Source organism: Anabrus simplex, chromosome 3, assembly GCF_040414725.1.
Source record: "Anabrus simplex isolate iqAnaSimp1 chromosome 3, ASM4041472v1, whole genome shotgun sequence".
In the NCBI taxonomy this organism is placed as follows: domain Eukaryota; kingdom Metazoa; phylum Arthropoda; class Insecta; order Orthoptera; family Tettigoniidae; genus Anabrus; species Anabrus simplex.
The window spans coordinates 131,665,045-131,683,773 of NC_090267.1; the positions used below are offsets into that span (position 1 = coordinate 131,665,045).

At 38.5% G+C, this 18,729-nt stretch overlaps 1 protein-coding gene across 1 annotated transcript in view; it reads left to right on the top strand.

The window, feature by feature from the left end:
• LOC136866061 (protein ILRUN) overlaps window positions 1-18,729 on the top strand; it is a 67,877-nt gene that overhangs the window by 27,518 nt on the left and 21,630 nt on the right. The window lies entirely within an intron of this gene.

Consider the following 18,729-nt stretch of genomic DNA (forward strand, 5'->3'; position numbering starts at 1 on the left):
AATACTTTTCTGCATATATATTACCTTAAAATTTATGAGAGTTACTTTATACTAACATACACGCTCTGACTCACATTTATAAAGGAACTGAAATAGTATACTGTGCATTAACCAATATGAAATAGTATTGCTCAAACACATACAAAATAACTGCACATATTACACAGCTATCAAATAAGTCTACATATATAGTGGAACTTCGTTAGCACGTTTTCGAAGGGACTGAAAAAATTGGACATCAAAAGCGGGAAAACGTACTACCAAAAACGCTGTACTGTATTCACAACGTGTAAAAATAATTTTAAAAAGCACGTCATAGACATACGTGTGAAATTGCCGACCTTAAGTATTAGTTACATGCCCTACTAAAGTCATAACATAAACATAGGTTTGTTAGTAACTTACTGGGGGAATAAATCACAACGTAAAAATGAATGACAGTATATGAACTTTAATTGTAATAATAAATGTTGCCCCACAGTCAAACACTAAAAAAACCATACATTTGTATGATTGATTGCTTTCTGGGTTTTAATTTTAAAATTGCACTGTACATTCTGTTTTATAAAATCATTACTTCGTAAACAACTTCGCAACTACACACATATCACCGAGGAAACTGGCTCAGGATCTGGCTCATCATCACTTTCATCCTTCACCGACGCTTTGTCCATCTTCTGTTGTTTAAGTATTTCATCTGCTGTCATAGAGTCACATACTGGAACATCATCATCATCGATAATGTATGGTAGAAGTCCGTTATAGCAGGAATTCATAACGGTGAAAAAGTTATTTGTTATAGTGAATTGTTGTTATATCCGATTTTTCGTAACAGTTAGGGAAAACTCCATACACATTAAAATCAGTATGATACGGCAATCATTTTATTTAAAACTTGTGTTTTTGCAGATAATATCCACACTGCAGCTTACTCGTTTGTTATTTTTTGAAATCTGGTACTACGTGAAGGTTTGGGTTTAATTTAATTCTGAAAAATTTTATATTATCACTCTAGAGGCCTCTGTGGCAAACATTTCAGTTTTCTTCTTCAAACAGCATCACCTAACCTAACCGTATATGTATCATGAAAACATATTTCAAGCGCATGTAGAGAAATGATAACATTCTCCCTGTAAATTTACATGGGAATAGCCTCTCCGAAATTTAACCAGATACGAGAAAATATAAACTAACCTCTGAAATTAGTGATGTGCTCCCCTATATCTTGAGGTGTATCGCATTCTTACTTAATTTCAGTGTAGAGTATTAAAATTAAGCAATCTCTTACTTAGCCTTTATTTCTAACGAGTTAGAAACTGCTTTTGACCATGTTATTTACGTATTTGTTACGAAAACATGTTCTCCTCCTTCATTTCCAATTTTCTTTATGGAACAGCAGTCAACGTATTACTAATCGACTCCTTCAACATCGTATTCGAATGTTGTTAAGAAAGATCGCAAGTGCCCATAGCAAGAAAATTATGCTGAAGGTCGCATTTTATGGCAAACGCTTCAGTTTTCTTATTCAAGCAGTGTCACCTACCCTAACTTAACTGCAAATGTACCATGAAAACATATATCAAGCGCCAGTAGAAAAGTGATAACCTTCTCGAAATAAATTTACATAGAAATAACCGTACTGAAATATAACCGGACGCGAGAAAATATAATCTAATTCAGAAATCGGTGATGCGCTCTGCTATATCTTGAGGTGTATCGCATTCTTACTTATTTTCAGTGTAGAGTATTAAAATGATGTGATCTTTTACTTAGCCTTTATTTCTAACGAGTTAACAACTGCTATCTACCACATTATGTACGTATTTATTACGAAAACATGTTTTCCTCTTTCATTTTTTATTGTCTTTATGGAATGGCAGTTAACAGGTATTACTAATCAACTCCAACATTGCCTTCGAAGATCGGTGAGAGAGCTCACAAGTGCACGTAGTGAGAAAATGATACCGTTCCGTAGATGATTCTTCGCATTTTGTGGCAATCGTTTCAGTTTTCTTATTCAAAACAGCAGCACTGAACCTAACTTAACCATACTATATGTTACAAGATATTAGAATCATTCCTTATTGACGGTTTTCACTTTACAAAGGGAAAATTAAAAGTATCTTCCTAATTTAATACAAAACATGTTTGAATTTTATTGCTCCATCTTATGTTGGAATTATGTTTTGTATTGAATTACGAGGATACTTTTAATTTTTCCTTTGTAAAGCGTACTACAGGTATATGTATCACAAAAACATATTTCAAGCACCAGTAGAGAAACGATAACCTTTTTGCTATAAATTTACATGATAATAGCCTTTCCAACTTGTAACCTGACACAAGAAAATATAAACTAACCTCTGAAATAAATGATGCACTCTGCCATATCTTGAGGTGTATCCCATTCTTACTTAATTGTAGTATTTGACATTAAAATGAAGCGATCATTTACTTCAGCCTTTATCTTTAACAAGTTAACAACAGCTATCGGATACGTATTTACACAATTATTACAAAAACATATTCCTTTTTTTTTAAATGGAACAGCACTTGATGGGTTTTTGCTAATCGACTCCGACATTGCCTTCGAATGTCGACGAGAGAGCTTGCTAGTGGATATAGCGAGGAAATGATACCGAAGTTGATCGATCGCATGCAGTATAATGGCTGGGTGCATAAATATCGGTAACAGAAAAAAATTGTGTGCACTCTTAATTGCTCGTAATAATGGGTGCATCAGTGGTTGGGCTTGCGCTGTAACCGAAGGATAATACACAGTTTAGGAATTTTTAAGGGATAGAAAAATATCACTGATATAACGGGGCTCTCATTATATCCCGTACTCACTATAGCAGACTTCTTACTGTACGTTTTGAAAGTGACCTCTCCTGCTATTCGGTGTCAGTTTTGCTTGCTTGTTGTTTTAAGGGGCCTAACAACGAAGGTCATCGGCCCGGTGTCAGTTTTCACTCTTAGAAAAATCATCTAATGTGATGTCATCAGCACTAACACGACAAAAGCCGGCTGCATTGAAGCAGTTCCGAATAATGTTTTGCTCCACAGAATCACAGGCAGCCTTAACCCTTTAGGGTCCAATTGATTTCCTACCTGCATCCTGCACAGGTCCATTTTGACATTAGGCACTTATGGGAAGGAAATACATAAGTAAAAAACTGAATTTTTACATTAATAATATAAAGTGCAAATTTATTTGTTATCAGTCAAGTTAACCACATTATCAGGAAATTTTTTTCAAAGTATGGTACTTCCAGAAGCATTTGTTTGGATGTAGTCCTGCATTACCTGGACAGGTCACACAAAAAAATGATGTCTCCTTTTGCTTTCCTGTCAGAACACACGGCACAGTCCTTTTTTTTTTTTTTTGTCCTCATGAGCATCTATGATGTGTAGCTTCCCGTTCAGTCGAAATTCTTCATCACAGCTGTTCCGTTGGCCACACTTAGGCTACAGTCATTTTTGTTCCTAACGTCCCCAACAAGCCCCATAATAACTCTGTCCCTGAAAGTCTTGTGATTTACCTCGGGCTTATTTTCTGCCTTTTGTTGCAAATTATATAGGTGAAAACTGTTCACCAAAGCTACCTCCAACACCCAGAAGTACAAATCCCTCCACCACTTCAGGCTTTTCACTACAAAACCGTAAGATGAGCAGTATTGATCAGCACAATATACCCCTCCTATTTTGGCTGTGTAATCTACAGTGGCATCAGGCTTCAAAATTCTTTCTTCTCCTTGCCCATTCTGGTTGTGTCTGACTACCTCCAACCATTGCTGGGTTGTGCCATGTACTAAGAACTGACACAGTGTGCTTGTCTTTCCAAAAAATACCACAAACTTTTCTTCCTTCCACAGAGCACGGATTTCATGCTTCTTCATATTTAGCCTCCTATCTTTCAGCTGAGGTGGTAGTCCCTTCCGATTCAATAGCACAGTCCCAGTAGTCAGGTGAATTTTCCTTTTCAACAGTTCTCTTGCCAGTTCCATACTGGTATAAAATCGGTCAGTAAACAAATAACCTACAGCTTGAGTAACTTGAAGTACATCTGTTACCAGCTGTAAAACTATTCTACTGTCTAATGTCAAACCAGGGAAAAGTAAATTTAGCGTAGTAAGCGAGCCAAAGTAAGGAATCGTGGACAAAACGTACCCATTCAATGCATCAGCAATATCATATATCCTAATCCCCCACTTTGTTGGCTTTTGTGGATTGTATATTTGGAAAGGACACGCCCCTTGAAGCTTACAGTCAATTCATCAACTGACAGATACTGACTTGGCCTATAAAATTCCAAGAATGACTTTTCTACACATTCTAAGACACTTCGAACCTTACTCATTCTTGTAACCATTGTTGATGCACTTGATTGTGGAGGGGGAGAAACATGAAAGCCCCAGAATGTCTGAAAAATCGTTTCTGAAAAAAAAAAATGTCTTTACAGAAGGTCGATTAATAGAGCTAGAAATCTGAAAAATGTTCTAGAGTTTTCCTTTTTGTACATGCCATATTCAGGAGAACACCGTGAAATGCCATCATTTCAGCGACATTAACATTGACCCAGTCCCACTCTATGGAATATTGCTGCAACGGCATACGTTTGATAATACATTCTCTTACATACCTGTTAGTCTCCTTACATATTTCGGAGAACAGTGAAACCGGGAACAGCAACAAAAGGATATCCAAAGGAGTTACCAGCTTCTTTCCTGTAGTAGGAGGCACGTATTCCATATAACACCGTTGTGAGAATACTTGGAAAAAACACGGTCACCTTCTTCATAAACTTTCCATTCATCCCCCCCCACCTACATCACCACTTTCACCGCTACCTTCCACCTCAATTTCCTCCTCACTTGAAATGTTGTTGTTGTTGTTGTTATTATTATTGTTATTATTATTATTATTACTACTATTATTATTATTATTATTATTATTATTATTATTATTATTATTATTATTATTATTATTATTATTATTATTATTATTTGGTTCTACAGCCAGGCTCCAGCCTTGACCACCTCAACAACATGCCTCCAGGTGTCCCGATCCTCTGCTTTCGTCCTCCATCCTCTGACTCCAGCTCCTCTTAGATCCTTCTCCACTTCATCTAGCATTCTTAGTGGGGGTCGTCCCACTCTTCTGGTGCCATACAAGATTTTGGAGGGCACCAGTTCTGTACAATGATCGTACATTCCATGTTCCAAATCGTAGCCATTTATCCTTGTAGGGTCATCTATATTCAATCCGTCCGGCTTTTCTTTGTTGAAGATTCGTAACAATTTCTTTTCTATGGGGTGGGGCTGTTAACCCTACGCCCAACCCTCAACCTGGAGGACCAGGGAACCTTCTCTTAGTGTTACCATACCTTAGCCAAAAAGGCCCCGTTTTAAGGTGCCGGGCATTCGCCTTCACCCATCCCCATACGGGTTAGGATTTGCTGGTTGCGTAGGCAGGTAAACTTGCCAACTGGAGCATTTCCCAGTATTTTCCCGAGGCACCTGCCTGACACAGGCACCTCCACTGGGACTCAATAACCAGCCATTCACCCTCACCATTTTCCCGGGTTTGGGTCCGGCACAGAGTTGAGCTGGATTCCTCCCCCTGTGGCTGGGAATATCATTCTTAGATTCAGAAATACTAATGTCTCCTTCAAATGCCATCAACAATCATCGTCAATATCACCACTGTCACATAACTGTTCATAAATATCATCAGGCTACATGCCGCGGCTGGTGGACACCAGGTTGATAAAAAAAGTGAACACAGCAGTGACAGTGAGAAACTATCTCCAAAGAAAACACAATTCAGCTTAAAGGAATGAACAACTGATGGCAGTAGGTAACAGAGAAATGCCAAGGCTGTATACTGCGTAAAGCTAGGTGCCATTTCTGCTCCAGCATATGAAATATATAACCTTAAAGTTGTGTTGGACTAGGTCTAACATAGGACCGGAACTGAAAATTAATGATGTCGGACTGAGTTCGACATTTAACCCCAAAGGGTGAAATGAAATTGATAGCATCTAAGACGGTGATTTTTCTCTTCGTCGATTCCACTGCAGCCAATCTTCTCTGCACCAGCTTCTTACGATACTTCTGTTTCATGCACCATATTATGCCTGGGTCTAACAGTTGTAGCTTACTCATGCAGTTTGCTGGAAGGAAAATGATCTTTGTTTCTCAAATTAGAAATATTTGGGGGATGAGCAGGGCACTGATCAGTGAGGAGTGCAATTTTCCTGTTCCATACACCAAGCCTTGCATCCCATGCCCTAGGAAATGTTCAAATACTACGGAAGTTATCCACGCTTTTGTGTTAGAAGTGTACTTTCGTGGAAAAATAGCGCATTCTTGAAACATTGCAGATTGCGTGCATTTTCAATAACGAGTGGTACAAACTTCTCGGTTCCGCGTTCATTACAGCACAGGAGAACTGTATGCCTTTCCTTGTTAAGTTTGCCAACATGACATTTCGCGCCATTAAAATCCAGGGTTTTATCTGGAAGAAGATGAAAGAACAGCCATTTCATCTGCATTAAAAATATTGTGTAGGAGTGTAGTCTTTCAAAATTGCAGGAAGCATAGTTTTCCATGTATCAATAGTTTTTCGCAGTGTAGTGTCATTCTCCAGGGCAGCAGCTTCGCCTTGCACACATCTATAAAGTAGGTCACTGTCCTCTCGGCTCGTTTCCAAATTTTAGCAGAGAAAACTGAACATGTGTGACGTCATGAAAGGAGTCTGTCAATGCTCCAGGGCATGTTCAAATATTTAAAACAAAGTGCATGGCACCAGTTGTCTGTAAGGATAATTAACACGCGAGAGGTCGCACCCGTTTTAGAACGCGAGAGGTCGCGCAAAGACAAATTGCTCACGCTTAATATTCTAATGAGCTGCTATTTTCCTTTTGCAGCTTTTTTTTTTTTTTTTTTTTTTTTTTTTTTTTTTTTTTTGCAGTGAATGCTCTGATAAAAATATAAATATGTACCCTGTTTAACTGCCTTTCAACTAGTACTAACATAATTACCCAGTAACAATATTTTCTCAGTGTAAAAAATTAATGAAATGTTTTTGCAAAATCTGGTAAAATTACGTGAGTTCTTAAAGAGCACAAGAGGTCGCGCGTGAGCAAATTGCCTCAACGTTTGCATTTGTACAATTCAATGAATGATTTGGTCACATTTCAAGATAAAACTACAGCACCACACTTCATTGAAAGCCACCATAAACCTCATGAACTTTACTTAAGAAACTTTCTTGGAAATGCAGTCATATAAGAATACAGTACACGAGGGGTCGCTTGAAGGCAATTTGCCGCGGCAGATACGAGAGTGAAAGAAAACTTAAAACTACCCCGGAATGCAGCAGGCAATACACTGACGATAATCAACGTCAGGCAGAAGAGAGGGAACGAAATTATTAATAAATATTTAAAAAGTGCGGCAAATTGCCACGGAGGCGACCTCTCGCGTGTTAAGCATTCTCTCACCTTAACACACATCGCATCACTAACATCCGCACATGTCAGTGCTACATGTCCAGCTGGACAGACAAATGCGCAAGGACTGGCCAAAATATTGAATGAAGTACGTCGAACATTTCAACGTAGCAAGTGGGAATGCAAAAAACATGCTAAAGCAATATTTTACTTAAAATTTAGTGCTTTGGCACCAGGACTTCTATAATTTGACATGATTACCAGGAAAACGTGTTACTAAGGAACATACTGATGGGATTCCACTGTACCAGAGAAACACAGTCTATTGCCATTCACACACTCAGCTGTACAGTGCACACATCATTCGGTAGCTCTCGACCGGTAATCTCGGCAACATCTCTTTAATTGATCTGTTGAATCACTGTCCCTGACACTGACTGGTAAGGAATTCCAATGTCTGGACTGGTCACAGTAAAAGAATTGTTATACATAGGTGAATGGTGAAGAGGAATTGCAATCAGTGCGAGTATTACAATTATGAAATGAGGAGAGAACGTGAAATTTAGAGGAAATGTACTAAGGCAAGTTGCTATGTAGGAGTTTACAGTATGTATTAGTACAAGTGTGTGATATTTACGTCTTTTGTCGGGTTTTAGCCAGTGAAGTTCTTGATAGTAAGGAGTTACATGCACATCATATCTCAAGGTAAAACTGAATCTGAGGCAGCAGTTCAAAGCCGCTGCAGTGTCATAATTTGTTCGTTAGTTGCGTCAGTAAGGATTGCGTTATGGTAATCGAAGATAGGAAGAATTAAGTCTGCGCTAGTCTTTGTTGCGTGTCTGGTGGTAAGACGTCTTTGTTTCTTTCCATTGGATGAAGCAAAGCAGAAACCTTCTGAAATACATTTTTGGTATGTTCCATCCAATTTAGAGTTTGTCATAGTAATGCCAAGGTTTCTCACTGTTGTACTGTAAGGAATGATTTTATCATTTATTAGCAAAGGTGGAGTATGAGCACTGTTGATCACGTCTAGTAGCTTTCAAGAACTGATAATGACTGCTTGTGCTTTTGAAGGGTTTAGGAGAAGCCTATTTGATCGTGCGTATTTGCAAAGTTGTTTAAAGTCAGCACATATGTTTCCACTGCATCTGATAATTCACGTATTTTGCAGTGGCTATATACTTGAAGGTTATCTGCATAGAAGTGGTAACTGCATGATTTTAGTGTAGATGAGATGTCATTGATTTGCGTCCAAAAAAAAAAATAGTGGCACCAAAACGCTACCCTGCAGGGTGCCTGCTGTCATAGCTCGCCATTCTGAAGTGCAGTTATGAGCTGTTACTCGCTGCCAGCAATCATTCAAATAAGATGTAAAGAACTTGAGTGTTAATGAGTGTAACCAGTAAGATTCCATTTCCCTAATTGTTGTAAGTCTATTGTTTTAAAAGCACCACTGAACAGTGTTAGAGCAGTCTTTTGACGTTCCATAGGGAATCTGATTTCTTCTGTCACTTTAAGGAGAGCAGTTGCAGTACTGTATCCCTTCCTAAAGCCTGACTAAGCGGTCAAGAAGAGAATGGTCGTATAAATATTGCAATACGTGTTGGTACACAAGTCGTTCCATAGCCTTTGAAAGAGCCAGGAGGATAGGGATGGGGTGATAATCAGAAGGTAGTTAAAGATCAGGTTTCTTCGGTACTGGAATAACATATGCGTTTTTCCAGAGAGATGGAAAGATACCAGTTTTAAGATAGTTGCTGAAAATGTGTCTCCAATAGGGAGGATGCCACCCATAAGGTTTAATTAAATAAAGTACTTTCTTAATTTGGTTGCCAAAGACAGCTTGGGAAGTAAAACGTGAGCGATTAGGTGATGATTGGTACGTATTTATGTCTAGCTGGTTAATTGGGTATTCTGTCTTCTGAAAAATATGTAATAAGCTTGTCAGGAGGAACATTCGGTTCAGTCTGTTGCTGCTGACCTTCCAAAATACCCAGTGACCAAGATCTTTCCAAGCATTACATGTATTTAGTTTACATGAAAGAGAGTTTACGTACAGTAAAAGTCTGTTATAGCGTTAATTCGTAACAGCAAAAAATTTACTCGCTATAACGGATTGTCGTTATATCCGGTTTTTCGTAAAAGTCAGGAAAGACCCTATACACATTAAAATTGGTATGAAATGGCAATTGGTTTGTTCAAAACTTGCATTTTCGCAGATGATATCTACACTACGGCTTCCTCATTTGTTATTTTTTGAAATCTGATACTAAGTGAAAGTGAATTTCATTCTGAAAAAGTTATAGTATCACTCCAGAGGCCTTTGTGGCAAACGTTCCAGTTTTCTTCTTCAAACAGCGTCACCTAACCTAACCATATATGTATCATGAAAAAGTATTTGAAGCGCACGTAGAGAAATGATAACCTCTTCACTACAAATTTACATGGGAACAGCCTTTCCAAAATTTAACTAGATGTGAGAAAATGTAAACTATCCTCTGAATCAGTGATGTACTCTGCCACATCTTGAGGTGCAACACATTCTTACTTAATTTCAATATAAAACATTAAAAATTAAGCGACCACTTAATTCAGCTTTTATTTCTAACGAGTCAACAACTGCTATTGTCCATGTTATTTACGCATTTATTACGAAAACTTGTTATCCTCTTTCATTTTGAAGTTTCTTTTAGAGAACAGCAGTCGACGGCATTACTAATAGACTCCGACATCGCCTTCGAATGTCGAGGAGAGCGCTCACTTGTGTACATAGCGAGAAAACGATACGGTACCGAAGATGATCGGTCACATTTTAAAGCAAATGTTTCAGTTTTCTTATTCAGACAGCGTCACCGAACTTAACCGTGTAATGCAGTCGTGAAAATTCAGTATTCATTAACCATGTATGTATCATGAAAACATATATCAAGCACCAGTGGAAAAGTAATAACCTTCTCTCTATGAATTTAGATGGGAATAGCCGTACTAAAATTTAACCAGACATGAGAAAGTATAATCTAACCTCAGAAATCAGTGATGCATACCTGTCAAATTTTACGGTTTATCCGTAAAATTTATGGAAATTGCAACTTTTAACGGTTTTACGGATGGACGGTGTTATTTTATGACTTCGCAGATAAAAATTTGAAACATTAACATTCGAAAGTCGCTCCACTTCTGTACAATTGATTGTTTGCGTGGGTCGAAACACGCTTGGTCTTGATCGAAGGCAAGTCCACAATAGTCGATAACTCATTTACATGATTGATATTTTTAAACGTGTGATGTTTTTGTCATTATTGGAATTAAATTTAAAGCCGGGATAACAGTTCTTCTGTGTGAATCCTCTTTGGTGTGAATCTTAGGTGTCGACAGGCTCTGCTCCGAAAATTATTTGTTCCGCTCCGTTCTCTTGTGATTTAACCTATATCCTTTGACCATATGAGTGTTGTTCTTTGTTCACGAAGTTGGCGTTCCTTGAAAATTCTGGCCTTTTAAGGTTATGACATATTTTAATGGAGTGTTCAAGTTTTTGTGTTATAACTTCATGCTTCGCAGTTTTCCTGTATTCGTTGGACTAATTACATTCGTTCCAGTGACTGGGTATACCGCTATTAGCGAAGCCCATTAAATTATAAAGAAGGATAAGAAGAAGAATTAGATTCGTTCCACATGTGTGCATGCTTTTTACCATGTGCATATTCTTTGTTCACGAGGTTCTTGTTGTGTTCATTTAGTGGTTTAAGACTTTGTGTGCTTTGACATATTTTAATAAAGTGGTTGACTGCCTTTAGTGTTTGTTATAATTTTATGTGACGTTCAGTGATCCAGGTTCATTTCAATTTCCAGTACATGTCGAGACATTTGTTCTTGGACATTTTCATACGCTACATTCCTATTGTAGATTATTATGAATAAATCCAATAAGGTACAGTACTTCCAGACATTTAAAGAATCATATTCTGTTGATTTTCCATGCATACTAAAATCAAGAAAGGGAGAAAGATTTGTCATTTACACGGTATGTGGGTGTGATATTAACCCGTTCGGTGGCCGATGCAGAGAGATCCGCGGCTACAAGTCACTTGCTCGGCGGGGAACGCAGATATATCCGCCGATTCAATTTCTTTTTTTTTTTTTCTCAGTTTCCTGCCTGCAGAGGTTTATTTCCTTTTCAACAGCGTATTCTGGTTGAGTCTGCCCTCTGATGTGAATTTATGTTACTATGTTCTCCCAACACCGTGTCATCCACGAGTTGCATCATAAAGAACGCAGCTTACGGGCAAGAACGACCTTAGGCCTAATAGCATCGTGCTGAAGCTTTAGCTCATTGCCTAATCGTCCCTTGTATGTAATAATATTGCTGTAAAAGGGATTTCTAGAGATTATGATACTGAACAGACCTCTCTAATGACATTTTAGAACTGTGACCTGATTTATTATCCCCAGTCTTGAGTTCTTCCTTCATGGCTGGAGTGTGTGCTTACCGCGTGTTACACAACATTTATTATCGTACGCATCCGTAATACAGGCTCAATTCATGATTTCCGTCCAAACTGCAGATACCAGGGTTCTATTCGATCCTTTTTCTTAAATTTTTTGCGCTAAAATATCTATAACAAATTACCGGCCCCCGCCATTAGAGGAAGGTGATTTGCGGGTCATGATAAACAAAATGTTGGAATTTAGTGGAGAGAATAGTGATATTAGTGAAGTAAGTTCTGCCAAAATGAATTCGTAAGTGACAGGAACTTACCTGGAGTAAGTACTGCAGGCTCGAATATGCAGGGTTCGGGTGTAGCTGATGCAAATGTTCAGCAATAGCAAAAGAGACAACACTTGTTCAATTCCAGTTCAAGTATCGATCATGACAGTGGCAGTTGTGGCGATAATACTGATTACAATCCAACCATTGCGGGTTCGTCAATTTATACTGAAAAATGGACAAAAAATGTCCTGCTTTGATCCAAAATTCCAAGGTGATGTAAAGGGAGAGTTTTTAGGGAAAACAAAACTGAACAAAATATTTTAATTACTTTTTTATGACGAGATATGCCAGAACATAGCTGAACAGACAAAAGATGCCGAGCAGGAAATCACACATAAAACACATTTAGTAAGATGAAATGAAGGAATCCAGATCAAGACCATGTCCGAACAAATAAGGACGAAATAAAGCTTTTAATGGCCATACTGTTGCCGCAGGGGATTGTGCAGAAACCTAAATTAGGACACACTATTTCTCGCAGTCGCTTGTTCACTACGCCTATTTTCTATGAGCTGATGACACAGAAGACTGAGTGGCCTAGACGGTTGAGGAGCTGGCCGGCCTTTTGACCCCAACTTGGCAGGTTCAATTCTAGCTCCAACCGGTGGTATTTGAAGGTGGTCAAATACGTCGGCCTCTTTTCAGCAGATTTATTGGCATACAAAAGAACTCCTGTGGGACTAAATTCCGGCACCTCAGTGTCTCCGAAAACCGTACAAGTAGTCAGTGGAACGTAAAGCCAATAACATTATTACATACCTGCCAACCCTTCCGATTTACCCGGAAACTTTCCGGTTTTTAACTCTTCTTCCGATTTTCCGATTTATTTTCACTTCTTCCTATTTTTGACCAATATAACCTCTAGTACTGCCAATACTCTTTCTTCCCCTAGGATAAAAGATAAATTCTTATGTGCTTGTTTAATTTACGAAACCTCATTTTTAAGCGTATTTATTTGATACTTTATTATGTGAGTGTTTCTTCCGTCGCCTTCGTGCATCATGTTTCCCGCTCACCACAGCGGCGTGTGGACTTAATACAACTGGGAATTCAGGGCGGCAATCATCCTGCAAGCAGGAGAGGCTAGCACACTCTGGCGACTCATTTAACCCTAGAATGGTAGACCACGTAAAAACGATGCGTCTGTCATGAGCGGGCGCATCCCTCCTTTCCCTCACTCAACGTTTTCACTTGTCCGGCCGGAAGTGCATCCGCTAATCAGTTGTTAAACAGAAATGGCCACAAATGGCACTCATGCTCCCAAAAGTTTATCTATAGCTTTTGCCCATTGAAACTCTACACGTAAGTATGACGTACTCTACCAATACACGTAAAATTCTGCACGTCTGTTTGACGTATGTCTACCAATAATGGATCTTATTTTCACCTACACTACGTATATGATATATATAATTAACACATTTAATATAACAGTACACACACACACACATTTATGTACAATAAGTAATTAATAATAACTATTTCTAATTGCAGAATGGCGAAGTATCTGGATAATGACGAGGCGATAGTTGCGCTTTTAGGAGAGCTGTCAGATGAGTCGGAAGGTGAAGAAGACAATGTGGAAGTGTGCTCTGATTCTAAGGAATATAATTCTGACACTGATGAAGACTATGTGCCAATTGAAAATGATATATATATATGAAGAATTGAGTGAAGTAATATGTGACGTAGAGGTGGAGGAACATAGCAACTCTGGAAAGAAGGATCTAGTCTCAAGTGAAGGTAAAAGGAAGAAAATATTACAGAATAGAGGAAAGAGCAGCAAGAAACGGCAGAAGGAAACCTCCAGAATATCTACTCAACGTGGAGCTCCCAGTGGAAGTGTTTCTAACCCTCTAGTTCAGAGTGGTAAACTCATAATGACTGGACAAAATGGATTTCAGTGGAGAACAAAGAAAAGGAAAAATGAAGGGAAAACTCCACAAAGGAATGTACATAATTGTCAACGGGTAAATCCGAATGTTTCGAGCTATTCTGAACCTAGTGCTTGCTTCCGTTCCTTCTTTACTATGGATATACTCTAAACAATTCTCAAATATACGAATGAGGAATTGGATCGCCAAAGAAGCAACTATAACGAAAAACAAAGGAAGGACCCTACTATAAGTAGTATAACTATGGACGAACTTCTCAGTTATCTTTCTTTGGTTATAATAGCTGCAGCTCTGAAGAAGAACCATCTGGCGACATCTAAATTGTTTGATGCTACTTTATGTGGTGAATGTTATCGGGCTACTATGTCAGAAAGAAGATTCAACTTCATCACAAATTGCGTGAGATTTGACGACAAAAGTACCCTTGAGGAGAGGAGAAATGCAAATAGACTTGCTCCTATTTCTGACATTTGGGAAATGTTATTGAAGAATTGCCGAGGAAATTACACTCCAGGTTCTTACATGACAGTTGATGAGAGGTTGTTTCGGTTTCGTGGAAAATGCATATTTCGTGTGTACATGCCCACAAAACTTAGCAAATATGGGCTAAAATAATCATAATGTGTGATGCAGGAACATATTACATGCAGGATGCCATCCCTTACCTAGGAAGAAGTACGACACCTGCAAACGTGCCGGCAGCTCAGTATTTTGTGGAGAAACTCTCTGCTAACATACAAGGAACTAACCGGAATATTACAATGGATAGATGGTTCACAAGTGTACCCCTAATTGAATCCCTGTTGGCACAAGGTGTTACTGCTCTTGGAACTATTCGAAAGGACAAACCCGAACTACCTTCTGAGTTAAAGGACCCCAAGTTTATGCAAAGGAAAGTTGGATCCAGTTTGTTCATTTTTCACGAAATGACAGCAGTGTCCTATATGCTGAAGAAAAACAAACTGTGACAGTCATCTCAACAATGCACGATGATGCATCAATCAGTGTGAATGACAAGCCAGAAATGATCCCTTGTTATAACCAAAGCAAATGTGGAGTTGATGTATTTGACCAGATGTGTTCAAACATGGACTGTGGACGGTGGCCACTGTGCTTTTTCTTTAATATGATAAATTAATTCATTATATATTCTCACAATCTGTGCAGGCTCCATCGTGGAGAAAAAAGGCACTTTCAAGGTTGGACTATATGAAGAACTCCACAAGCAGCTAGCAGCTCCCCACCATGCAAACGAAGGTGAAGACATTCATAAAGAACTTGCTCGGACAAGAAGATGGGCCAAATCCAACGTCAGCTTCAGATTACAAGGGACAGAGGAAGTACTGTGCTTTTTGCCCCTCGAGCATCAACAGAATGACGACTACAAACTGCTCCTGCAACAGGCCCATATGCGGCGAACATCAAAAGAAGAAATGTCCTGAATGTTCCACTTGATGACAACCTAAGTATCTGATACTCTTCAAGCCATGCCCTATCGTTTGGCATATTGTACGTCTTAAGTGTGTTCATGCTACCCCATTGTTGAGGCAAAACAAGAACTTTGTAATTCATTTCTTATGTGTTATTCGTTTTCAACGGAACATTTAACAGTTTCTGTACGTTTTGGGCACCGTTCTGTGACAAGTGAAATTATTTGTTTTTGTAAATATAGATAACTTACACATGGATTTACTTGCTCATTTACCAAAAATTCCTTTGACACGTCATTTTCACGTATGTCTAGTAATAATAGGTGGGTGATTGTCTACCATTCTAGGGTTAATCAGGACGAAAGAAAGAGTATGTTATTGTGTTGTTCGCACGCTCTTAACTTCGTTTCTGTGCGTAGTTTCGTCGGAGTTGTAGGCCACGTGTTTTTTCTTGCATTTCTATGCTTTCCCCCCCTGTCAAAGTTGTATGTTAATACTGTATGGGACATATTGAATTGTTTTGTATGTGGTAGTTTAGCATATTTAAGTGCATACTTTTAATGAGTTGAATTTTTTAAGGGGGTTGTGTCGGTGACAGTTTCTGTTATTTTCTTTTCTCGTTTTGGTAAAAAATATAAGTTATTTCCAAGTATTCAGAAATACCTATGAATTTCCGTTTGTGTTACGTCTGATAAAGGAAACTACCATATTTTCTCACGTAATTAATGCCCTTGCATAATTTACTTATACCAATATTTTTGTGTCCAAAGTGGGGAAAAAGAAATGGTCATTTATTTGACGCACCCACAACTTCGGACATCCATCACGCAGCTACGGATGCTTTTCGAAATAAAGATGTCAACTACTTGAGTAGCAGGCTTCCTATTGTGAAAGCGGGCATTCCAAATACAGGGCAACGTGCTGTTATTAGCCAACAGGGAATCCCACTGCATTAGTTTTACGAGTGTTTCGGGTACGGGACATTCTGTGATCTCAAAATTGTTTGTCAGTCCACAGTATTCGAGTAATACTGCATCATACAAACTCGCGGTGATCAGTTAAGCCAAAACATACGGGAATAGGGCAGCGAGTATTCAGTGTCCAAATGAAACGTGCATTACCGCAGTAACAGAAGTGCAATGATTTTGTTACGTGACGTTGGATAAGCCGTTTCTCACGTAATGCTGTATTTTAAAGAATGAGAGATAGCCGCTGCACATGGAATCAGTGTCTGATATGAAGGTTAGCCAAGGCTTGATTAATTTTATGAGGAGAAATGGATTTTTCTTCGACGAAGAACAACATTGTGCCAAAAAATGACGAATGTTTTTAACCATTTTCATCGCTTTGTGATTGAGAAGCGTAAAGTGAAGGAATATTTGATCTCCCGTATAGGAACCGCAGGTCAGACGCCAGTCAGTTTCCATGTGCCACAAAATCGAACAATCGATAAGAAAGGAACATAGTGTTATCGTACGTGCTACCGGAAGCAAAACAATGATGTACTGCAATGCTTGCTGTAACAGCTGATGGCAGAAATCTTACACCTTACATTGTTCTAAAACGAAAAACAATGCCTAAAGCAAAATTTCCACGAGTGATCCACGTTCGTATTCAAGAAAAAGGGTGGATGGACACGTCATTCGTACAAGATTGTATACGAACGGTTTGGGGTAATGTAGCAGGGTCCATCCTTCGATGCCCATATTTTATGTATTTTTTAAATATAAATAAATTATTAATAATTTGTAAATATATGCATTCCTTGAATAATTTACGCATTCGAAGTTTTCGCCTGTATTTTCGTCCAAAAAGTGCGTTAATTACGCAAGAAAATACGGTATTATGCATTTTGTTGTGTGTGTCGGTGTGACAAATATTATTATTCGTATGTAAGTGTCATGAATGAGATTGATTAGGTACATTTTCTTGTAACCATTTTTATGTTTTTTAGTTTACGATTTTAAATTTAATGGTCAGTTCACATTGCAACTGTAGAATATAGGATTATGTATGCCTTTTATCCTGACCTTTTTTCACCTAGACCATGGTGGAATATATGTGATGAAATACAAGAATTTAAAAAGTCTTCTTATTTTTGGTTTCTAAAAGTTGGCAGGTATTATTATTATTATTATTATTATTATTATTATTATTATTATTATTATTATTATTATTATTATTATTATATTTTCCTCCACAGCTTTTTACATATCTCTGACAATGAGGTGAATAATGGACAACTTCCTTCCAAAATATACAAGATAAATCCAGTATTTGACCACCTGTTAGCAAAATTTTCTGAAGCTTTATTATTAGGCATAGATATCAAGGATAATTTAATAAAAAACCACCTATTCAATACTTTCCAGATATAAGTATACATGTTTCACCCATTATTTTGGGCATCTTCAGCCTGTATTGAAAGTATTGAATACCGTATTTACTCGTGTATTAGACCCTCTCGCCTATTAGACCCCCCCGGCTTTTTGAGACCAAGAGAATGGAAAAAAATAAATCTTGCATATTAGACCCCGTAACGAAATTCAGCTGAGACTAATAAACGATTCCACTTCGTAGCGGGTACTACAAGCTGTACTGCAGCTCTGATGACGTCGTGCAAATGTGTGTACAAGTTGGCGCACATTTTCTTGAGCCCTCAGCTGCCTTTTGCCAGATCGGCACAATCGGAGCTGACAGCTTTATCTGCGACAGCCACTACAGCAGTACGGTACAAGCATCACAGAATATTGTCCGAGTTCGTAGGTGGATTAGCGTAAACGGAGAAATAGGCCTACTACTTTTTTATTCTCGACTTTCCAACTACAGACTATCACAGTACGTGTGTCTGTGTCTTGGAAAATTGCCAACATGTCAGAAAATACGGTGGCGAGTATTCCTCCGTAGACTCGCAATCGGCCATCAGTGAATGAATTGAGACTTAAAATGTCCCGTAAAAGCTGATATAATCAGTACTTGTGACGCAAATGGCGGTTTATGAAAATATGTTTTGAATTCTTAACCTTATATATGTCAATATGACGAACTTTGTTACTGTTGGTTCCATTGCCGGCTGGTTGGCCTCCCTGCAGGAAGGGAGGCGGAAGTGAAACTCTCCACTCACCGCAGCTCAAGGTTCGTCCGTCCGACCCGCCCGATTCAAGCTCTCACCAAAATCGT